Below are 23,904 nucleotides of genomic sequence, written 5' to 3'. Positions count from 1 at the left end.
CGCCTTCCTCGAAGCCAACAAATCCCTCGACCCCTCACAATCTGGCTTCCGAGCAAAACACAGCACTGAGACCGCCCTCATCGCAGCAACAGACGACATTCGAACTCTGCTGGACAACGGAGACACAGTCGCCCTCATCCTCCTCGACCTCTCTGCAGCATTTGACACAGTCTGCCACAGCACCCTTTTACAACGCCTCAATAACATCGGAATCCAAGGAAAAGCACTTGAATGGATCACCTCTTTCCTCACCGGAAGAACTCAGAAAGTCCGCCTCCCACCATTCAAGTCCGAGGCCACTGAAGTCATCTGTGGCGTACCACAAGGATCCTCACTCAGCCCCACCCTCTTCAACGTATACATGAGCCCCCTCGCGACCATCGCCCGCCAACACAACCTCAACATCATCTCTTACGCGGATGACACTCAACTAATCCTTTCTCTCACCAATGACCCCAGCACCGCCAAAACTAACCTACACGAAGGAATGAAAGAAGTTGCCGATTGGATGAAACAAAGCCGTCTGAAACTGAACTCAGACAAAACAGAAGTCCTCATCTTAGGTACATCCCCCTCTGCATGGGACGACTCCTGGTGGCCGGAAGCCCTCGGAAAGGCACCCATCCCGACAGACCACGCACGGAACTTAGGCATCATACTGGACTCTTCACTCTCAATGAATAGACAAGTCAGCGCCGTATCCTCTTCCTGCTTCAACATTCTTCGCATGCTTAGAAAAACATTTCGCTGGATCCCCACCGAAACAAGGAAAACAGTCACCCATGCTCTGGTCACGAGCCGACTGGACTACGGAAACACCCTCTACGCAGGCACTACCGCTAAACTCCAGAAGAAACTCCAACGAATCCAAAACGCCTCAGCCAGGATCATATTAGACATCCCACGCAACGAACACATCTCAGGTCACCTTAAGGACCTCCACTGGCTACCCGTCAATAAGAGGATCACTTTCCGACTGCTAACTCACGCACACAAATCACTCTACGACATCGGACCAGAATGCCTCAACTCACGACTGTCCTTCTACACCCCCTCCCGCCAACTACGCTCTTCCAACCAAGCCCTCGCCACTGTACCTCGCATCAACAAGACCACCATGGGCGGCAGATCCTTCTCATACCTGGCTGCTAAAACATGGAACTCACTCCCCGCTTACCTTCGCCTTACCCAGAACCACCTAGCATTCAGAAAGCAACTTAAAACGTGGATATTTGACAAGTAATCTTCCTCCCCTCTCTAAGCGCCTTGGGACCCTCTGGGTATGTAGTGCGCTATATAAATCCTCTGACTTGACTTGACTAAGTTTACTATGTTTAAACATGGGCCGGATTGAAGTGTTTTTTTTTCTGGGACTGCAGCACATAGAGTGGTGGCTACTTACATTTGTAATAATGTTTTGACTGATAGCCATATCTGGTAGGCCGACACAGAAGGTAGGTGGTGTTAAGCGAATCGTACAATTATTTCTACATTACTAATAATGTTGGTTAATTGATAAGCCCCATTAAAAGAAGATCCAGTTATCCTGACGATAAGGTATTTCAATCATTGTACATGATATCAGGGAAAATCATTGTCAGAGGAGATGTTACCTCTATTCAAGAACCAGGCCTAGACACTGCAACCTATAATAAGAGGCAGCATAAACCTAAAATTGCAATATCTCTCAGGGGACAGCAAAGAGTGTTCAGATTAGTGAATCTTTGAAGGCCATGCTTTTCCTCACAAGAAGAAGTAAGTGTGTTGTTTGGACAGATTCAAAATAGCCACACATATTGATTAGTTTTATAGACGGTCAAGTTTGCGAAATTAACGATGTTGCCAAATGTATTTTCTGACCAATCTGCATTAAAACTAGATATAATAGGGAAGGACAATGTGCCTAAAACTAGGAAGTGGGTTTTTAACATAGTGTATTTGAAAGATACAAGCTTGATTAGGAGTTGGAGAGTGGAGATAGATTATTTTCTAAAGACAGAAGAGGACTTACTCAGTGAGTATTATTTGGGACACTTTTAAAGCATTTCTACGGCCTAAACTATCTCCTGAAATATAGATGTTTCAAAAATTCCCAAAGAGAAAACATTTTGGAGAGTTAAATTGGAATGGATTATAGATGATTTTAGAACATAATTCACCTTGGTACAGATGAGCATTGGAAAATGCAAAATCTACTTTAAGGGAGTATTATCATGCTAAAGACTAACTGAAAAACTACTATTTGCTACATTTTTAGGGGCATATCAACAAGCAACGGTGACAAATATCGCTAAGCGCGTTTAGCGCTACTTCAGTTGTCGCTGGCTATCGCTGGATGTTATCGCCCGGATAATGCGCTATCAACAACGCGTTTCTCCAGGGCGATAAAAAATCCAGAAAAAGTGGCGATATGCCGGAATATCACTGGAAATCCAGCGATATTCCCGTAGTGATAGGGGGAAGCTTGATGATAGCCTCTGGTGGTTTTAGCCCGCCAATCCACCCCCCATTACAAAGATAGCTAAGTCACTATTTAAGCAGACGTAAGCTTCTGGCGATAACCACGGTTAGCATGGGTTTTAATATCGCCATAAGTGTCAGGGCACAGGCTTGTAAATACCGCGAAGTGCGGATAGCGACTTTTTCCATGTTGTATTCCACAGGGCCGCCTACTTTGCATCTCATTCGAGATGCGATGCAGGGCGTTAGTAAAAGCATTGCTAGGACAAGGAAACATGCGCAAGCGTGTCCTTGCTGATACTGCAATGCCATTATCGCTGCTTGTCGGCCAAAAACGGCTGCAAAAGCGGTGGTAATGGGCTTGATAATATGCCCCTTAGAAGGGAAATAACTTTGTGGGGAGGTTTATTGGTTGTCAGTTTTGGGAGCGGATTTCAGAAAATTCTATTAGCTAGGACCAAGGCCTGCTGTACTTTAGATGGGGACATTAATTAGCTTTTTATTGAGATAATTTTAGCAAAATAAATAGCACCTCCCTCAACTTGAAGGAATTAAAGTATTTTTTATCACAAGTCCCGATTCCAGTAATTTTGAAAGAAGAGAGTCTATTGATACTGCAGTTTTTCTGCACAAGCTTGAGGAGGTCGTGGACAATTTACTAGGTGTGGGGCGGGTAAAGTGGGTGGCCCAGATGGCTTCCCCTTTTAATTTTATGAAGCTTTTGCTGAGCTCCTAAACCCTCATGTACTTACGATAGCTAACTGTATTTTGAAGGGAGATGTGTTACCTCCTTCCTTTGGCCTAGGGAATGTGTTACGCTTTTTAAAAAATGGTAAGGATCTGGTAGATCTAAATTCCTATTGCCTCGTTATGCTTTTAAATTCTGAATTCAGGAGGGCGTGGCCAAGATGGCGACTGAATAGGATGTGCCTATTCGTTGCTCCATCCTAACGACCACACCTTTAACCCACGCATTGTTCAGCGGGTCCGTGGGAGCCGTTCTCGCTCACCAAGGGACTAGTGGAAGATGGGGAGAACACCCCGCTGACCTTGAAGTGGCGATCGGTGGACCCCGACATCAGAAAGCTGAGCCAAAGTTGATCAAGAGGGTGCGGCTCAGCAACGGGCCGGAGAAGTGTCAAGGGGGTGGAAGATAGGCTCAGAGAAGCGGCAGTTAGGCAAACCGGCGGAGCCCAGGAGGTGAGCCCCACTGGTGCCGAGGTGATAGCAGCAGCCGCTGTTGTGGTAAAGGTGAGTCAACTCAAGGAGGATTGTTGGGGTCTTCGGGGGCCAGGGCTGGAGGCAGGCGACCCCGGTGGCAGTGGGTTCGCGCCTGCAGTTGGACACACGAGACTACAAAAACGCTGACGCCCTGCCGAGTGAGAGCAGCGGCGCCGAACTTTTAAAATCATTTAGTACCTTCCCAAAGGCAACTGCAGCCTTACCTTTTAGATTTCCTGCAGGGCTCGGTGGAGTGTGGGCGCCATCTTGAGTTGGGCAGGTCAGGCGACCTAGCTCGACGCCACACCCCCCGCGCTCCGCCCCTATTTAGGAGCAGCGTTTTCAGAGCTCAGCCTGGAGGCAGGCGACCCCGGTGGCAGTGGGTTCGCGCCTGCAGTTGGACACACGAGACTACAAAAACGCTGACGCCCTGCCGAGTGAGAGCAGCGGCGCCAAACTTTTAAAATCATTTAGTACCTTCCCAAAGGCAACTGGAGCCTTACCTTTTAGATTTCCTGCAGGGTTCGGTGGAGTGTGGGCGCCATCTTGAGTTGGGCAGGTCAGGCGACCTAGCTCGACGCCACACCCCCCGCGCTCCGCCCCTATTTAGGAGCAGCGTTTTCAGAGCTCAGCCTGGAGGCAGGCGACCCCGGTGGCAGTGGGTTCGCGCCTGCAGTTGGACACACGAGACTACAAAAACGCTGACGCCCTGCCGAGTGAGAGCAGCGGCGCCGAACTTTTAAAATCATTTAGTACCTTCCCAAAGGCAACTGGAGCCTTACCTTTTAGATTTCCTGCAGGGCTCGGTGGAGTGTGGGCGCCATCTTGAGTTGGGCAGGTCAGGCGAACTAGCTCGACGCCACACCCCCCGCGCTCCGCCCCTATTTAGCCGTCCCCCAATGAGGGAGCGCAGCAAACGAGCGCAGCGGGCGCGACGAAGGCGCGCCGAAGTCGAGCCAAAGTCCAGCCCGTCTGCGCCCGTCCGCGGCCGGACGGGGCTAGGGGCGCGACTTCATGTCCCTCCTTATTCCCCCACGGCCCTTAATGCTCTCCGGGGCCCTTGGCCCCTAGCAAATTCCACCATCAGGCGCATTACTGCTTCTGGCCTTTACCTAAATCCCCATTATCCTACACCTTCCAACTTGACTTCCCCTCTGTCCCACCCTCCTGATTCTAGTCTTTTATCCCTTCCCCCTCCCCTATCTCTTATTTTACTTAACACCAGGTCGGCCGTAAAGCACCATCAAGAGCTATTTGTGCTGTTGGATACTCACCAGCCTGACATGTTACTCCTAACAGAAACATGGTTCTGTGACACCTCATTGCCCTCTCTGCTGACCGCCCTTCCCACTCCTTATGTGGCCCTTCGTGCCGACCGATCAGGGGGCAAGTCAGGAGGTGGCGTAGCCCTTATTGCTCGAGCCGAGTACAACTTTCAATTTCTACCCTCCCCCACTATTAATTTCACCAAGCATTTGGTAGCTCGATCACTGGCCTTCTCTCCCCCGCTCACCTGTCTATTGATGTATCGCCCACCTCAGTCATCTCATCTATTCTTGCCGGCTTTTCAGGATCTGTTGGCCACTTTAGCGATAAACCATGCCTCTATCCTGGTACTAGGGGATTTCAATTACTGGCCCTCAGACCCTCAGGAAAGCACAGCTTCCAAACAATTCTCTGATTCACTCACATCCCTTAATTTTATATCTCATTTGCACACCCCTACGCACATCCACGGCCATGTACTAGACCAGGTCTGGTCTCTCAATGCCTTGGTCTCCTCCATGACCGTGTCCCCTTGTCCCTGGTCAGACCACGCCCTGGTATCCTTTTCTCTCCACCCTAAGTTGGCAATAAAGATCCCACCTGCCAAAAACATCTGGGCACGAAATTGGAATAGGGTGGATCTTCCTGCCCTGTCATCTTCGCTGCTGATCTCCGCACCAAACCTAGAGGGCCTATCCTCCACCTCTCAAGCCACCGCTATTGACATCTGGCTTGCTGGAGGTTGTGATAAGGTAGCCCCACTACGACGGATATCCACCCAAAGACCAAAGGAATCAAATCGTTGGTTTGGTGACGATTTAAAGGCAAAGAAGAAGACTCTCCGGCGGGCTGAAAGGCATTGGAGAATGGACTACTGCCCTTTATTAAAAAAGTGTTATCTATCTTTGCTGAATGATTACAAAAAAGCCATATTGAGTGCCAAAACAACTTACTTTTCAGCGAAAATTTTGGCAGCGGAGAATAAATCCTGGGAGATCTTCTCCATTGTCCAGGACTTGGCTTACTCTGACAGGGCCACTCCCAAACCCTACCCTTCCCAGTCCCTCTGTGATTCTTTGAACACTTATTTTTTAGAAAAAATTGTTAACATTAGAGCCAACATCCCATATCCTTCCCCTGCTTTTTCTGAGCCTTCTCCCCCGATTGCCCACGGCTCTCTTTCTTTTTTCCCTCCGCTCACTGAGGAGGCATTCCTTGCAATACTCCCCAAAATAAAATCTGGTTCCCCGGCGGATATCTGCCCAGCCTACATTCTACAACAGATTTATTCTGTCTGTCCCAAACCGCCTATATCCTTCCTTAATAGCTCGCTGGCTCAGGGTGTGGTAATTCCAGCCCTTAAATCTGCCACCATAGTCCCCATCCTTAAGAAGCCTGGCGTGGACCCTTCCATCCCAGCCAACTATCGCCCCATCTCCCTCCTGCCTTATTTGGGCAAGGTGCTAGAGCGACATGTAACATCAGTCCTCAGTGCCCATGTGGAAGCCAATGGTGGTCTTGCGTCCCGCCAAGCTGGTTTTCGGCCTAGGCATTCCACCGAGTCCGTCGTGGTATCGGTCCTGAATCATCTCAGGGAAGGCATGGACCAAAATAACAACCAGGCCCTGGTGCTCCTCGATCTCTCCGCCGCCTTCGACACGGTCGACCATTCCATCTTACTGTCCCGTGTCGGAGCGGCGGGGGTCGAGGGCTCAGCCCTGGTGTGGCTATCGTCCTTCCTGAGGGACCGTGCCCAGGCGGTTCGGTTGGGGGATTTCTCGGCCACCCAACTTAAAGTCACTTGTGGTGTCCCTCAGGGCTCTTCTCTCTCTCCCCTTCTGTTTAACCTCTACATCTACCCTCTGATCTTCGCCCTCCAACAGCTGGAGGTCACTGTGTTTAATTATGCAGATGACCTCCAGCTTATCTTTAATCTGTCCTCTTCTTCTCATTCTATGTCTAATTTTCAGTCTATCATGATTTTCATCAGGGACTGGATGAACCACAACCATCTGAAGTTGAACCCTGACAAAACAGAACTGGTCCTTACAGGTGGTTCCTCCAGTCCCTGGAACTCTCTTTTTTGGCCCCTTCCTTGGGATCCCCTCCTACACCTTCTTCTTCAGTTAAAACTCTGGGTATCAAACTCAAGAATCATCTCAACCTTCATTCACAAATTAGTTCTGTGGTCTCTTCCTGTTTTTTTGTACTTCGTACTATCCGCTCTGTTTCCCGTTTCTTTTCTCCTTCCGCTCTTAAGTTAATCATGTCCGCTTTGGTTGTTTCCCGGCTGGACTATGCCAATGCCCTTTACAACGGTATCCCGGCCTATAGTTTGCAGAAGCTCCAGCTGGTTCAAAACCAGGCGGCCAGATTGATTTATGGTCTCCCCCGCTCTCATCACTCTACCCCCTTGCTGAAAGCACTACATTGGCTGCCTGTCAAGGAGCGATCTCTTTTTAAGACTGGATGCATGGTCTTCCAGGCACGTCAAGGGACTGCCCCTGCCTTCATTTCTTCTCTACTAAAAGAGTACATCCCTGCCCGTGAGCTGCGGTCATCCACTCAATCACTTCTTCAGGTTCCCCGGTATAGACGCAAGAAATGGGGCGGATCCAATTTTTCTGTATTGGCACCTTCCTTTTGGAATTCCCTCCCCGATCACTTGCGTTTGGCTACACACTATTCTGCCTTCCGTAAAGATCTTAAGACCCTTCTTTTTACTCAAGCCTTCCCAATGTAAATTCCTTTCCTTCCCTGTTATCCCTTCAGTTGTTGTTTTACTGCTAATTTGCCTCCATAGCGCCAAGAAACCACATGGTGAACGTTGCGCTTAATAAATATTTTAAATTCAAATTCAAATTCAAGGACGCTGCACCTGCTGAGAGAGCCCTCTGGCCAGCAGTGGGGTCCCTTGAGAGCAGCAGGCAATCGGACTGTAGCCCGCTGGGGGTGGAACCGGCGGGCGGGTCATAGTGGCAGAGGAGACCGGCCTTCCGGGATGCCAAAAGACCTTCTGGTGCCTTCCTCTGATGGGCCCCTGGACTCTGCCATGCCTGGCAGGCAACAACCATCAATTGAGTAAGGAAACCAAGGTGGAAGGCTGGGGCTGACTCATGGACTGGACTGTGGGGGAACTGGGGGGAGGCAGCACGCCCTCCTCGCAGAGCAACCAGAGGTGCCACCGAATGTTGGAGGCCCAGCGTGTGACTGGAGAGGCGGCAACCTGCACCCACACCACACCTGACATGGGGCTAATGTCCGAGGTACAACTGGAGAAGGTGAGGCCTGAGTGGTAGTGACAGGGCCCCTTCCCCTCGTGGCTGCGCCACAGCCTTGGTGGAGGCTTTAGACTGCTGACTAGGCCCGAGATGGCCTACACTGCATGCACACGCTGTACCACACAGAGCCCCTTGAGTGAGCGGAAAGAGACCTTCCGAGCGCCCTTCATCACCGTGGAGACTGTGTGGCATCTGTAGCCCCCGCAAAGCCTGGGGCATACATACAACACCGGAAGAGCATTGGGCAGTCTCGTCGGCCTCTCGGCACCCGCTGGTGTCACCACAGGGGAATATACTTAGGGGGACGGCTACAGAGGTCCAGCTGGCGTAAGCCTCACCCACCCTCTTACTATGACAGACACCAAAGGGAAAAAGGACAGTTCGGTAAAGGACCTACTGCTTAAGACTTCTGGCTCAAGCAATGCAGGAATGCCGGAGTCAACTGTCCTGAAATAAATGAAGACTGAGCTTCCGCAGGAGATCAAGGAGGTGAGAAAAGATGTCGACGCCTTAGGGGACAGGAATGATAGGCTGGAAACTCAGAGCTCGAGCAGAGAAGAAGAGATCGAACATCTCCAACAAAAAGTTATCTGCCTCAAGTAAAGCAGCACCTAGATCTCCAATCACATGCTGAAGATTTAGAGAACCGCTCAAGGCTCAACAATATTTGTATTCAGGGTATTCTACAAGGAGCAGAGGGCCAGAACATTTCTTTATTTGTGGATGGCCTCTTTAGATCAATCCTGTAGGCCCCAGATGATCTGGAGGTCAAACCTGACCGCACACACCAGGTGGGCCCAAGAAAACCTTCTCTGGCTCCGCCTGCTTACATCCTTACCTGTGCTCACAACTTCAAACTAAAAGAGCGCATCCTTCAAAAAGCCAGGGACAGTCAACTACTAATATACCAGGGGCATCAGCCTCTCTTTTTTCAAGACTTTGCAGCCTCCATGCTCCAGAAAAGAAAGGCATTACAGACGATTTTGTCACATATTCGTGACATCAAAATCCAATACTCCTGGGAGCATCTGTTCCGCCTCATCTTTCGGCTCAATGGGAAAATCCAGCAAGTTTGCTCAGTGAAGGAAGCTCGCCAACTACTGAACGTCCAGGAAGACCCCTCAGCAAGCCCACCATCGACTGACGAATAGGGCAGAGGTCGTGAAACGGTTATTTGGAAAACATTTGGCCAAACGTGACTTGGCTATGCCCTGATCCACAGATGGTAGCCAAGGAGCATCAGGCAGTCCTGGTGTCCCTGGGGAGGAATCGGCCGGTATGAGAGGCCCCGAGCACGTTAATGAGCCTGCTGACATTTTATGGACACAAAGCACTCACGGTACCTCAAAGGATCCAAGTAAAAAGGGCGGAGGCCTGGAAGGAACAGGACGGCATGAAGGTCTGAAACACTTCCACCTACTTCCTGTGGGCATACGCACCCAGGATATTTCTAATAGTATTTCGCGAAATGTCTGTTTGTTATGTTTATTTGGGGTTGTTGTTGGGTCCCTTTACCATCTGTCCACACGTCTCACCTGTCCCCCAAGCTACTATGTCATGGACCCAGGCAGACTGTCCCCCTGCTACAGGCCCATAGTATCTACTCCTCTTCTCCACAGTGCGCTATATTAGCCTCAGACTCTTAAAATCCTCACCTTGAATGTCAAAGCCCTTAATAGCCCCATAAACCGCTGCGCTATCCTTTCTTAACTTGAACACTCAGAAACCCACATCTGTCTACTTCAAGAAACTCATCTCCTCCCACGGGACACACATAGGCTCTGCTCTAGGATATTTCCCCAGCAGCTTTTTCCTCCTCATCCACGAAAGCAGCAGGAGTAGCTATCCTCATCTCTAACAACTTTCCTGGAAAGCTAGGACCTAATCAAGCGCAACTTAAGGGAAGATTGTTAGCATACTTTTTCCACATAGGCTCACAAACACTTACAATCGGTTCGGTCTATGTCCTAATCGACAGACAGGAGGGATACATACAAAAGGTGGCACAAGAAGTTAATGCATCCCCTGACAGGACTATCTTACTGGGAGTGGACTTGAACATAGCTTTTGACAATGCCTGAGACAGATTGGCCCAGAGAAAGGGACAGACCGGGGCCCTTTTGGATGAGAGACATCAGGCTTTAAAAAAGGCAGACCTAATTGACATATGTAGAGACATGCACCTCAAGGCCCGGGAATACACATTCTACTCCCACTCTCACAAGACGTATGCATGGATCGACTGTTTCCTGGGCATGCAAAGCGTATGGCCTCGTATCCAGCAAACAGAGACACTACCACATACACTCTTGGTCACTCTGGCTCTTTCCCTGCCAAGTATCCAGCTCCCGCCACAGACCTGGCACCTCCGAGACACACTGTTACACACTATTACATCGCCCGAGGTGGTCCAGCAGATCTCAAAGACCCTGTAGGACTACTTGGAGTTAAACGATACCCCCGAGACCCCCAAAGCTACTCTTTGGGATGCCATAAAAACTGTTCTTAGAGGGGAATTTATTGCAATCGCAGCCTCAGATAATAACGTACGCAAGGAAAAAGAGATCCTGTGGAAACAACCGCAAGAACAGATACATCAGAGGACTAGTGCCCCTAGAGTTTGGAGACAGCTAGAAGCCATACGTTCTCAGTTAGCCACTCTAGATATTGAAAGGACAAAGTATGCAGCACTTAGACTCTGCCATACCTTCCACACTGGGGGGATACGTCAGGGAGATTGTTAGCCAATAGACTGAGGATACAGAGACAGTCATCCACAATTGCTTCAGCGCTTTTCCCTACAGGAGAGGAGAGGGACACTGACCAGCAGATAGTCGAAATATTACGCCAATATTATGCAGGATTTTAGAAAGTGTAAGACCTCTCCGCAAAGACCCCCCGTATCTCCAGGGAATTCCCCCTTCCACAATAATGCTAAGCTAGGCAGAGGACATTGAGTACCCTATTATAATAGAGTCTGTAATATCAGCCATTTCTAAGCAGAAACCGCTCTAATCCCCAGGCACAGATGGCTTCACCGCCTTGCTTTATAAAGCATTCTGCTCCATACTAGCCCCAGTTCTCACTAGTGTGTACCAATGGAGTATATTCTCCTCTACCCCAAACTATGTTAGAGGCCTCAGTGGTCGTCAAACCCAAACCCAAAACCAAAAAGGATAAGCATCAATGTGCCTCATATAGGCCCATCTCCCTTCTTAATATTAATTTTAAATTATTCACTGGGATCCTTGCATCACGGTTGTCCCCTCTTCTTCCCGACCTGATAAACCCAGACCAAGCAGGATTTGTCCCCAATCGCCAGTATGCAGATAACACTAAATGACTGCCCCACATAATATATAAAGTCCAGCACTTTGATACCGAATGCATCCTCCCCTCTATTGACGTGAAAAAAGCGTTTGACAAAGTACACGGCACATACATAGAGGCAACCCTGCGGTACTTTGGGCTCCCTGATAGATTTATAGCTTGGGTTTTCAGTAGTTACACCAGACCAGAGGCCACAGTCAGAGTGAACGGATATACATCTACCCCTTTCCCCATTCTGAGAGGTACACAACAGGGTTGGCCCCTTTCCCCCTTACATTTTGCCTTATATATGGATCCAATGGCCCAAAGGACTCACGACAATCCATGTATTGCTGGAGTACACCTCAGAGGGGACAAACATGCACTTAGCTTATATGTGGACAACGTGACAGTGACATTGGAGGATCCTCGGATCTCTCTGCCAACCGACTTCAAAATTAACATCCATAAGTCACAAGCCCTTAGTCTCTCTCTGAAGGCCCTCACACTAACAGAACTGCAAAATACCTAACCCATCTAATGGGCTCGGGTAGCTATACCATATCTAGGGATCTAACTCACTGCATCTATACCGCACACCTCAGCATTAAATTATACCACTTTACTTCACCAAATCCAGACAGACCTGCTCGGTTGGCGACAGCACTCACTGTCCTGGCTGGGTTGGATAGCGGTCGTAAAAATGACCATACTGTGATGTATTCTTATAGGTTCTGTATCGATCCCCCTATTCCTGACCCTGTTCTGGTTAACAAGTTAACTAGCAGCCATCCCATGATGCAGAAACCGTTATCTGATTAAGCCACACTACGGCACAGGAACGTGTTATCTGATTAGGTCATAACGCTTGCCATCTAACTAGACAAGCGATATTCCTCCAGCCCCTGATAAGGCATACGGAGTTCTCAAAACAAATCAAACCTATGACAACCTGGGAAAAACCCTGCGGCCATTGTTTTGATTTCGCCGAGAACTTCAGCAAAAGAATGTGCTAACGACCAAGTCGTATGACATCCTTATTGACGTATCTATGTCCATCCTTACGTCAATCTCGGCACCTTACAGGTATAAATATTACCGGTATTGCCTTAAGCAAACACACGCGGTGGTGACGAGATCGGAGCAGCCAGACTTGCCGAAGCCCAGAGCAGAGCAGACCCCGCTGGCGCAGCCCCGCCTTCCTGACGCGCTGAGAACGAGATGCTGCTTTCTCCTGCCGAGAAATCCAGCTCCGGCGCTTCCGGGTAGCCCTCGCAGGCAGCCTGGAATATCGAGACCAGAGACGAGAGATACCATCCCTCATTCATCCTAGATTCCAGGTACAGAACTGAATAACCCCTTGCAGAGAATTCTTGAGTCAGTCACTTGGCAAAACAAACTTAACTTAAACTGCTACTTTCTATTCCCGCCCACGTATTAGGCTTAGGTCAGGTACACCGGGGTAGGCGTAGTTAGAAACACCAGTTGAGTACGATTAGTCAAATGTATATGTGTATGTATCTATTTTATCCATTTTAAACCACCTTATGGCTTAGAAACCATATAAATGTTTTTACAGTATTATGTTATACTTCTGCTTTTATTGTATGCACTTTACTTAACCATAAGTATTGCGATAATATCGATCCATTTCTCTTGTATGAGAAAAGAGACTGATCAATAAATAACATCTTTTATTGAACACGCCCGTCTCTTCCTTTTCTCTACAATCTGGTGAGACTAAGAATGCACGTACTGACTGAGTAAAATAAGTTGTCTTTTGTTTTCACACGACTCTAGAGATACACTCTTGATTAGGGGAGAGCAAAGTTGTCATGTTCTATGGTTGTCAGAAACGAAATCCCTTCTTGTCTATCCAGGGAGGTTCAACTCCTCCTTGCCTATTCGAGAAAGTTTCTAGTGAACTCTGAGCTAGCTGGCAAACCCAAAACTTTAAGTCTAATATCGACAATAGAAGACCTAGTTAACGTCTGGTCTAGGCCTATACTATTGAAGGTATTATTCCAATGCGCAGAGCCTATTGGGATAATAGGAACTACACTACAATACCACCAATGATCCTATTTCTTTTAAAGACCCTTCCACTAGAGCCTCCACCGGGCGCTATACCCACTTCACAGAGAGAGATGGAATGTTTCATATGGGCTGATAAGATACTTCGAATATGAGAGCTGAGCTGCAGGTCCCCAGCTGAGGGCTGTCTTGGGATTCCACATTTACAGGACTATTTTTGGTCGGTTCAGATCAAGGCGTTCGTGGAGTGGTCGCGCCCTGATTCCAAAAAGCATTGGCTTTTCATGGACAGGGAGGTGGCAGGGCGGTCGCTATGGAATATTGCTTTCCTACCTAAATCAGCTTGGCCCATGAGCCTCTATCTCTCACCTGTCACACGAGCCCCCTTAGCGACATGGAACAAAACATCTGAGAGAAGAACTCTAACAACTTTCCCATCCCCGCTAACTCCCATAGTGGAGAACTCAGACTTCTCCCCTGGGAGGGATGCGGAGATCTTTGCTCGGTGGACCAGTGAGGGTTGTAGGTCTATTGGGCATTTCTTTGATGAGGCAGGTTCACTGTACTTTGAGGATTTCCATTCAAAACAAGGACTCTCTGAAACCGAGCGGTACAGATACCAGCTAATTAGGCACTGGGTGATGCACCCCAGTGTTCGCCCAAAGCACAACACCATCTCACAACATTTGAGAAGTGGCTGCTATCTAAAACCACTGATACTCACCTCACATGTCAGTTATATTGTTTATTAAGGTAAGCGCCGGTGACCCACAAGTTTCCGAGTCAAAGAAGGTGGGAACTAGAATTAGGGCGCACACTCACACAGCGCGAATAGGAAGACAAATCCTGTAGAGTCAAGCACATGGCGCGTAATGTTGCGAGTATAAAGATGGCCACCAAAATAGCAACCTATTGGTACCTCACTTCCCCTTGACTTCACAGGGGCAATCCGGCAAGGAATCCTTTGTGTTGGCGTGGTTGTGGGTCACCGAGTACCATGACACATACTATATCGGTGTCCCCAATTAGCCACTTACTGGACGCAGGTACTCAAAGACATAGACGCCCATTTTGATACAGAGTTGCCTCGCTTCCCAGCATACATCCTCTTAGGCCTACCCAACACTCTAGCATTACATCTTAAATTACGCAGAGGGCGCTAAATAGGGCTGGCACTGGGAGCGGCCCTTCAAAAAATCCTGCGCAAATACAACAATTGATGGACGGAATGCAAAACACTCACCCCCAGTCACATATCTGGGTTTAATCCATCGTTGTTTTACTCACAACATCACCCCAGTTCAGACATGGCCATATGCAAACCAGTCTTGACCCTGTACCTCATAGGAACAGTCCAGCCCGAAATGCCAAGCCATGTGTTCCCTGGACCGGAATCAAGCATCCTAGGGCCCGTTTCTGGCTATCAGCCATCATCAGCCAGGATAGCTTGATTCCAGAGGCATGGAGAGCACGAGACTCACGTCTGAGCATACCCATCCCACTCGGGGTGACAAATGCAAAAACAATTGATGGACGGAATGTTGCACAATGGCAAAACATTCACCCCCAGTCACAGATCTGGGTTTAATCCATCGTTATTTTTCTCACCACACCATCCCAGTTCAGACATGGCCATGTGCAAATCAGTCTTGACCCTGTGCCTCATGGGAACAGTCCAGCCCGAACTGCCAAGCCATGTCTTCCCTGGACCGGAATCAAGCATCCTAGGACCGGTTTCTGGCTATCAGCTGTCATCAGCCAGGATAGCTTGATTCCAGTGGCGTGGAGAGCACGGGACTCAGGTCTGAGCATATCCGTCCCACTAGGGGGTGACAAATGCAAAAACAAGAATTGATGGACGGAATGTTGCAGAATGGCAAAAACATTCACACCTAGTCACAGATCTGGGTTTAATCCATCATTATTTTGCTCACCACACCACCCCAGTTCAGACATGGCCATATGCAAATCAGTCTTGACCCTGTACCTCATGGGAACAGCCCAGCCTGAACTGCCAAGCCATGTCTTCGCTGGACTGGAATCAAGCATCCCAGGACCGGTTTCTGGCTGTCAGCCGTCATCAGCCAGGATAGCTTGATTCCAGTGGCATGGAGAATACGGGACTGAACTGGGGTGGCTAGGTGAGCAAAATAACAATGGATTAAACCCAGATCTGTGACTGGGGGTGAATGTTTTGCCATTGTGCAACATTCCGTCCATCAACTTGTGTGTTTTGCTGTTCACCCTATGTGGGAAGGGTATGCCCAGACGAGGGTCCCTTGCTCACTACACCACTGGAGTCAAGCTATCCTGGCTGAAGATGGCTGATAGCCAGAAACCAGTCCTACGATACTTGATTCGGGTCCAGGGAAGACATGGCTTGGCAGTTCAGTCTGTACTGTTCTCATGAGGCACAGGGTCAAGACTGATTTGCATATGGCCATGTCTGAAATGGGGTGGCTTGGTGAGCAAAATAATGATGGATTAAAACCAGATCTGTGACTGGGGGTGAATGTGATGACATTGCGCAACATTCCGTCCATCATCTTGTGTGTTTTGCTGTTCACCCTATGTGGGAAGGGTATGCCCAGACGTGGGTCCCTTTCTCACTACTCCACTGGAGTTAAGCTATCCTGGCTGAAGAAGTCTGATAGCCAGAAACCGGTCCTACAATACTTGATTCTGGTCCAGGAAAGACATGGCTTGGCAATTCAGTCTGGACTGTTCCCATGAGGCACAGGGTCAAGACTCATTTGCATATGGCCATGTCTGAAATGGGGTGGCTTGGTGAGCAAAATAACAATGGATTAAACCCAGATCTGTGACTACGGGGTGAAGGTTTTGCCATTGTGCAACATTCCGTCCATCAACTTGTGTGTTTTGCTGTTCACCCTAAGTGGGAAGGGTATTCCCAGACGTGGGTCCCTTGCTCACTACTCCACTGGAGATAAGCTATCCTGGCTGAAGATGGCTGATAGCCAGAAACCGTTCCTACGATACTTGATTCGGGTCCAGCGAAGACATAGTTTGGCAGTTCGGTCTGGACTGTTCCCATGAGGCACAGGGTCAAGACTGATTTGCATATGGCCATGTCTGAAATTGGGTGGCTTGGTGATCAAAAAAATGATGAATTAAACCCAGATCTCTGACTGGGGGTGAATGTTTTGACATTGCGCAACATTCCGTCCATCAACTTGTGTGTTTTGCTGTTCACCCTATGTGGGAAGGGTATGCCCAGACGTGGGTCCCTTGCTCACTACACCACTGGAGTCAAGCTATCCTGGCTGAAGATGGCTGATAGCCAGAAACCGGTCCTACGATATTTGATTCGGGTCCAGGGAAGACATGGCTTGGCAGTTCGGTCTGATCTGTTCTCATGAGGCCTAGGGTCAAGACTGATTTGCATATGGCCATGTCTGAAATGGGGTGGCTTGGTGAGCAAAATAATGATGGATTAAACCCAGATCTGTGACTGGGGGTGAATGTTTAGACATTGCGCAACATTCCGTCCATCATCTTGTGTGTTTTGCTGTTCACCCTATGTGGGAAGGGTATTCCCAGACGTGGGTCCCTTTCTCACTACTCCACTGGAGTTAAGCTATCCTGGCTGAAGAAGGCTGATAGCCAGAAACCGGTCCTACAATACTTGATTCTGGTCCAGGGAAGACATGGGTTGGCAATTCAGTCTGGACTGTTCCCATGAGGCACAGGGTCAAGACTGATTTGCATATGGGCATGTCTGAAATGGGGTGGCTTGGTAAACAAAATAACGATGGATTAAACCCAGACCTGTGACTACGGGGTGAACGTTTTGCCATTGTGCAACATTCCGTCCATCAACTTGTGTGTTTTGCTGTTCACCCTATGTGGGAACGGTATGCCCAGACGTGGGTCCCTTACTCACTACACCACTGGAGTCAAGCTATCCTGGCTGAAGATGGCTGATAGCCAGAAACCGTTCCTACGATACTTGATTCGGGTCCAGCGAAGACATAGCTTGGCAATTCGGTCTGGACTGTTCCCATGAGGCACAGGGTCAAGACTGATTTGCATATGGCCATGTCTGAAATGGGGTGGCTTGGTGAGCAAAATAATGATGGATTAAACCCAGATCTTTGACTGGGGGTGAATGTTTTGCCATTGTGCAACATTCCATCCATCATCTTGTGTTTTTTGCTGTTCACCATATGTGGGAAGGGTATGCTCACTATGCCACTGGAGTCAAGCTATCCTTGCTGAAGACGGCTGATAGCCTGAAACCGGTCCTAGGATGCTTGATTCTGGTCCAGGGAAGACATGGCTTGGCAGCTCGGTCTGGACTGTTGCCATGAGGCAGAGGGTCAAGACTGATTTACATATGGCCATGTCTGAAATGGGGCGGCTTAGTGAGCAAAATAACAATGGATTAAACCCAGATCTGTGACTGGGGGTGAATGTTTTGCAATTGTGCAATATTTCGTCCATCATCTTGTGTGTTTTGCTGTTCACCCTATCTGGGAAGGGTATGCCCAGACGTGGGTCCCTTGCTCACTACGTCACTGGGGTCAAGCTATCCTGGCTGAAGACGGCTGATAGCCAGAAACCAGTCCTAGGATGCTTGATTTTGCTCGAGGGAAGACATTGCTTGGCAGTTCGGTCTGGACTGTTCCCATGAGGCACAGCGTCAAGACTGATTTGCATATGGCCATGTCTGAACTGGGGTGGCTTGGTGAGCAAACGAACATTGGATTAAACCCAGCTCTGTGACTGGGGGTGAATGTTTTGCCATTGTGCAACATTCCGACCATCATCTTGTGTGTTTTGCTGTTCACCCTATGTGGGAAGGGTTTGCCCAGACGTGGGTCCCTTGCTCACTACGCCACTGGAGTCAAGCTATCCTGGCTGAAGATGGCTAATAGCCAGAAACCGTTCCTAGGATGCTTGATTCTGGTCCAGGGTTGACATGGCTTGGCAGTTCGGTCTGGACTGTTCCCATGAGGCACAGGGTTAAGACTGATTTGCAGATGGCCATGTCTGAACTGGGGTGGCTTGGTGAGCAAAATAACAATGGATTAAACCCAGATCTATGACTGGGGGTGAAAGTGTTGCTGTTGTGCAACATTCCGTCCTTCATCTTTTGTGTTTTGCTATTCACCCTATGTGGCAAGGATATGCCCAGACGTGGGTCCCTTGCTCACTACACCACTGGAGTCAAGCTATCCTGGCTGAAGATGGCTGATAGCCAGAAACTGGTCCTAGGATGCTGGATTCCGGTCCAGGGAAGACATGGCTTGGCAGTTCGGTCTGGGCTGTTCCCATGAGCCACAGGATCAGGACTGATTTGCATATGGCCATGTCTGAACTTGGAAGGCTTGGTGAGCAAAATAACGATGGATTAAACCCAGATCTATGATTGCGGGTGAATGTGTTGCCGTTGTGCAACATTCCGTCCAACATCTTGGGTGTTTTGATGTTCACCCTATTTGGGAAGGGTATGCCCAGACGTGGGTCCCTTGCTCACTATGCCACTGGAGTCAAGCTTTCCTGGCTGAATACGGCTGATAGCCAGAAACCGGTCCTAGGATGCTTGATTCAGGTCCAGGGAAGACATGGCTTGGCAGTTCGGTCTGGACTGTTGCCATGAGGCAGAGGGTCAAGACTGATTTCCATAAGGCCATGTCTGAACTGGGGTGGCTTAGTGAGCAAAATAACAATGGATTAAACCCAGATCTGTGACTGGGGGTGAATGTTTTGCCATTGTGCCACATTCCATCCATCATCTTGTGTGTTTTGCTGTTCACCCTGTTTGGGAAGGGTATGCCCAGACGTGGGTTCCTTGCTCACTACGCCACTGGAGTTAAGCTATCCTGGCTGAAGAAGGCTGATAGCCAGAAACCGGTCCTACAATACTTGATTCTGGTCCAGGGTAGACATGGCTTGGCAATTCAGTCTGGACTGTTCCCATGAGGCACAGGGTCAAGACTGATTTGCATATGGCCATGTCTGAAATGGGGTGGCTTGGTGAGCAAAATAACGATGGATTAAACCCAGATCTGTGACTACGGGGTGAAGGTTTTGCCATTGTGCAACATTCCGACCATCAACTTGTGTGTTTTGCTGTTCACCCTAAGTGGGAAGGGTATCCCCAGAAGTGGGTCCCTTGCTCACTATTCCACTGGAGTTAAGCTATCCTGGCTGAAGATGGCTGATAGCCAGAAACCGTTCCTGCGATACTTGATTCGGGTCCAGCGAAGGCATAGCTTGGCAGTTCGGTCTGGACTGTTCCCATGAGGCACAGGGTCAAGACTGATTTGCATATGGCCATGTCTAAAATGGGGTGGCTTGGTGAGCCAAATAATGATGGATTAAACCCAGATCTGTGACTGGGGGTGAATGTTTTGACATTGCGCAACATTCAGTCCATCAACTTGTGTGTTTTGCTGTTCACCGTATGTGGGAAGGGTTTGCCCAGACGTGTGTTCTTGCTAACTACGCCACTGGAGTCAAGCTATCCTGGCTGAAGACGGCTGATAGCCAGAAACCGGTCCTAGGATGCTTGATTCAGGTCCAGGGAAGACATGGCTTGGCAGTTCGGTCTGGACTGTTGCCATGAGGCAGAGGGTCAAGACTGATTTCCATAAGGCCATGTCTGAACTGGGGTGGCTTAGTGAGCAAAATAACAATGGATTAAACCCAGATCTGTGACTGGGGGTGAATGTTTTGCCATTGTGCCACATTCCATCCATCATCTTGTGTGTTTTGCTGTTCACCCTGTTTGGGAAGGGTATGCCCAGACGTGGGTTCCTTGCTCACTACGCGACTGGAGTTAAGCTATCCTGGCTGAAGAAGGCTGATAGCCAGAAACCGGTCCTACAATACTTGATTCTGGTCCAGGGTAGACATGGCTTGGCAATTCAGTCTGGACTGTTCCCATGAGGCACAGGGTCAAGACTGATTTGCATATGGCCATGTCTGAAATGGGGTGGCTTGGTGAGCAAAATAACGATGGATTAAACCCAGATCTGTGACTACGGGGTGAAGGTTTTGCAATTGTGCAACATTCCGTCCATCAACTTGTGTGTTTTGCTGTTCACCCTAAGTGGGAAGGGTATTCCCAGAAGTGGGTCCCTTGCTCACTACTCCACTGGAGTTAAGCTATCCTGGCTGAAGATGGCTGATAGCCAGAAACCGTTCCTACGATACTTGATTCGGGTCCAGCGAAGACATAGCTTGGCAGTTCGGTCTGGACTGTTCCCATTAGGCACAGGGTCAAGACTGATTTGCATATGGCCATGTCTGAAATGGGGTGGCTTGGTGAGCAAAATAATGATGGATTAAACCCAGATCTGTGACTACGGGGTGAAGGTTTTGCAATTGTGCCACATTCCGTCCATCAACTTGTGTGTTTTGCTGTTCACCCTAAGTGGGAAGGGTATTCCCAGAAGTGGGTCCCTTGCTCACTACTCCACTGGAGTTAAGCTATCCTGGCTGAAGATGGCTGATAGCCAGAAACCGTTCCTACGATACTTGATTCGGGTCCAGCGAAGACATAGCTTGGCAGTTCGGTCTGGACTGTTCCCATGAGGCACAGGGTCAAGACTGATTTGCATATGGCCATGTCTGAAATGGGGTGGCTTGGTGAGCAAAATAATGATGGATTAAACCCAGATCTTTGACTGGGGGTGAATGTTTTTCCATTGTGCAACATTCCGACCATCATCTTGTGTGTTTTGCTGTTCACCCTATGTGGGAAGGGTTTGCCCAGACGTGGGTCCCTTGCTTACTACGCCACTGGAGTCAAGCTATCCTGGCTGAAGACGGCTGATAGCCAGAAACCGTTCCTACGATACTTGATTCGGGTCCAGCGAAGACATAGCTTGGCAATTCGGTCTGGACTGTTCCCATGAGGCACAGGGTCAAGACTGATTTGCATATGGCCATGTCTGAAATGGGGTGGCTTGGTGAGCAAAATAATGATGGATTAAACCCAGATCTTTGACTGGGGGTGAATGTTTTGCCATTGTGCAACATTCCATCCATCATCTTGTGTTTTTTGCTGTTCACCATATGTGGGAAGGGTATGCTCACTATGCCACTGGAGTCAAGCTATCCTTGCTGAAGACGGCTGATAGCCTGAAACCGGTCCTAGGATGCTTGATTCTGGTCCAGGGAAGACATGGCTTGGCAGCTCGGTCTGGACTGTTGCCATGAGGCAGAGGGTCAAGATTGATTTACATATGGCCATGTCTGAAATGGGGCGGCTTAGTGAGCAAAATAACAATGGATTAAACCCAGATCTGTGACTGGGGGTGAATGTTTTGCAATTGTGCAATATTTCGTCCATCATCTTGTGTGTTTTGCTGTTCACCCTATCTGGGAAGGGTATGCCCAGACGTGGGTCCCTTGCTCACTACGTCACTGGGGTCAAGCTATCCTGGCTGAAGACGGCTGATAGCCAGAAACCAGTCCTAGGATGCTTGATTTTGCTCGAGGGAAGACATTGCTTGGCAGTTCGGTCTGGACTGTTCCCATGAGGCACAGCGTCAAGACTGATTTGCATATGGCCATGTCTGAACTGGGGTGGCTTGGTGAGCAAACGAACATTGGATTAAACCCAGCTCTGTGACTGGGGGTGAATGTTTTGCCATTGTGCAACATTCCGACCATCATCTTGTGTGTTTTGCTGTTCACCCTATGTGGGAAGGGTTTGCCCAGACGTGGGTCCCTTGCTCACTACGCCACTGGAGTCAAGCTATCCTGGCTGAAGATGGCTAATAGCCAGAAACCGTTCCTAGGATGCTTGATTCTGGTCCAGGGTTGACATGGCTTGGCAGTTCGGTCTGGACTGTTCCCATGAGGCACAGGGTTAAGACTGATTTGCAGATGCCCATGTCTGAACTGGGGTGGCTTGGTGAGCAAAATAACAATGGATTAAACCCAGATCTATGACTGGGGGTGAAAGTGTTGCTGTTGTGCAACATTCCGTCCTTCATCTTTTGTGTTTTGCTATTCACCCTATGTGGCAAGGATATGCCCAGACGTGGGTCCCTTGCTCACTACACCACTGGAGTCAAGCTATCCTGGCTGAAGATGGCTGATAGCCAGAAACTGGTCCTAGGATGCTGGATTCCGGTCCAGGGAAGACATGGCTTGGCAGTTCGGTCTGGGCTGTTCCCATGAGCCACAGGATCAGGACTGATTTGCATATGGCCATGTCTGAACTTGGAAGGCTTGGTGAGCAAAATAACGATGGATTAAACCCAGATCTATGATTGCGGGTGAATGTGTTGCCGTTGTGCAACATTCCGTCCAACATCTTGGGTGTTTTGATGTTCACCCTATTTGGGAAGGGTATGCCCAGACGTGGGTCCCTTGCTCACTATGCCACTGGAGTCAAGCTTTCCTGGCTGAATACGGCTGATAGCCAGAAACCGGTCCTAGGATGCTTGATTCAGGTCCAGGGAAGACATGGCTTGGCAGTTCGGTCTGGACTGTTGCCATGAGGCAGAGGGTCAAGACTGATTTCCATAAGGCCATGTCTGAACTGGGGTGGCTTAGTGAGCAAAATAACAATGGATTAAACCCAGATCTGTGACTGGGGGTGAATGTTTTGCCATTGTGCCACATTCCATCCATCATCTTGTGTGTTTTGCTGTTCACCCTGTTTGGGAAGGGTATGCCCAGACGTGGGTTCCTTGCTCACTACGCCACTGGAGTTAAGCTATCCTGGCTGAAGAAGGCTGATAGCCAGAAACCGGTCCTACAATACTTGATTCTGGTCCAGGGTAGACATGGCTTGGCAATTCAGTCTGGACTGTTCCCATGAGGCACAGGGTCAAGACTGATTTGCATATGGCCATGTCTGAAATGGGGTGGCTTGGTGAGCAAAATAACGATGGATTAAACCCAGATCTGTGACTACGGGGTGAAGGTTTTGCCATTGTGCAACATTCCGACCATCAACTTGTGTGTTTTGCTGTTCACCCTAAGTGGGAAGGGTATTCCCAGAAGTGGGTCCCTTGCTCACTATTCCACTGGAGTTAAGCTATCCTGGCTGAAGATGGCTGATAGCCAGAAACCGTTCCTGCGATACTTGATTCGGGTCCAGCGAAGGCATAGCTTGGCAGTTCGGTCTGGACTGTTCCCATGAGGCACAGGGTCAAGACTGATTTGCATATGGCCATGTCTAAAATGGGGTGGCTTGGTGAGCCAAATAATGATGGATTAAACCCAGATCTGTGACTGGGGGTGAATGTTTTGACATTGCGCAACATTCGGTCCATCAACTTGTGTGTTTTGCTGTTCACCGTATGTGGGAAGGGTTTGCCCAGACGTGTGTTCTTGCTAACTACGC

This window comes from Lissotriton helveticus, chromosome 2_2 (genome assembly GCF_964261635.1).
Source record: "Lissotriton helveticus chromosome 2_2, aLisHel1.1, whole genome shotgun sequence".
NCBI lineage: Eukaryota > Metazoa > Chordata > Amphibia > Caudata > Salamandridae > Lissotriton > Lissotriton helveticus.
The sequence above is the reverse complement of the archived record's forward strand: the minus strand, read 5'-3'. Positions refer to the sequence as shown.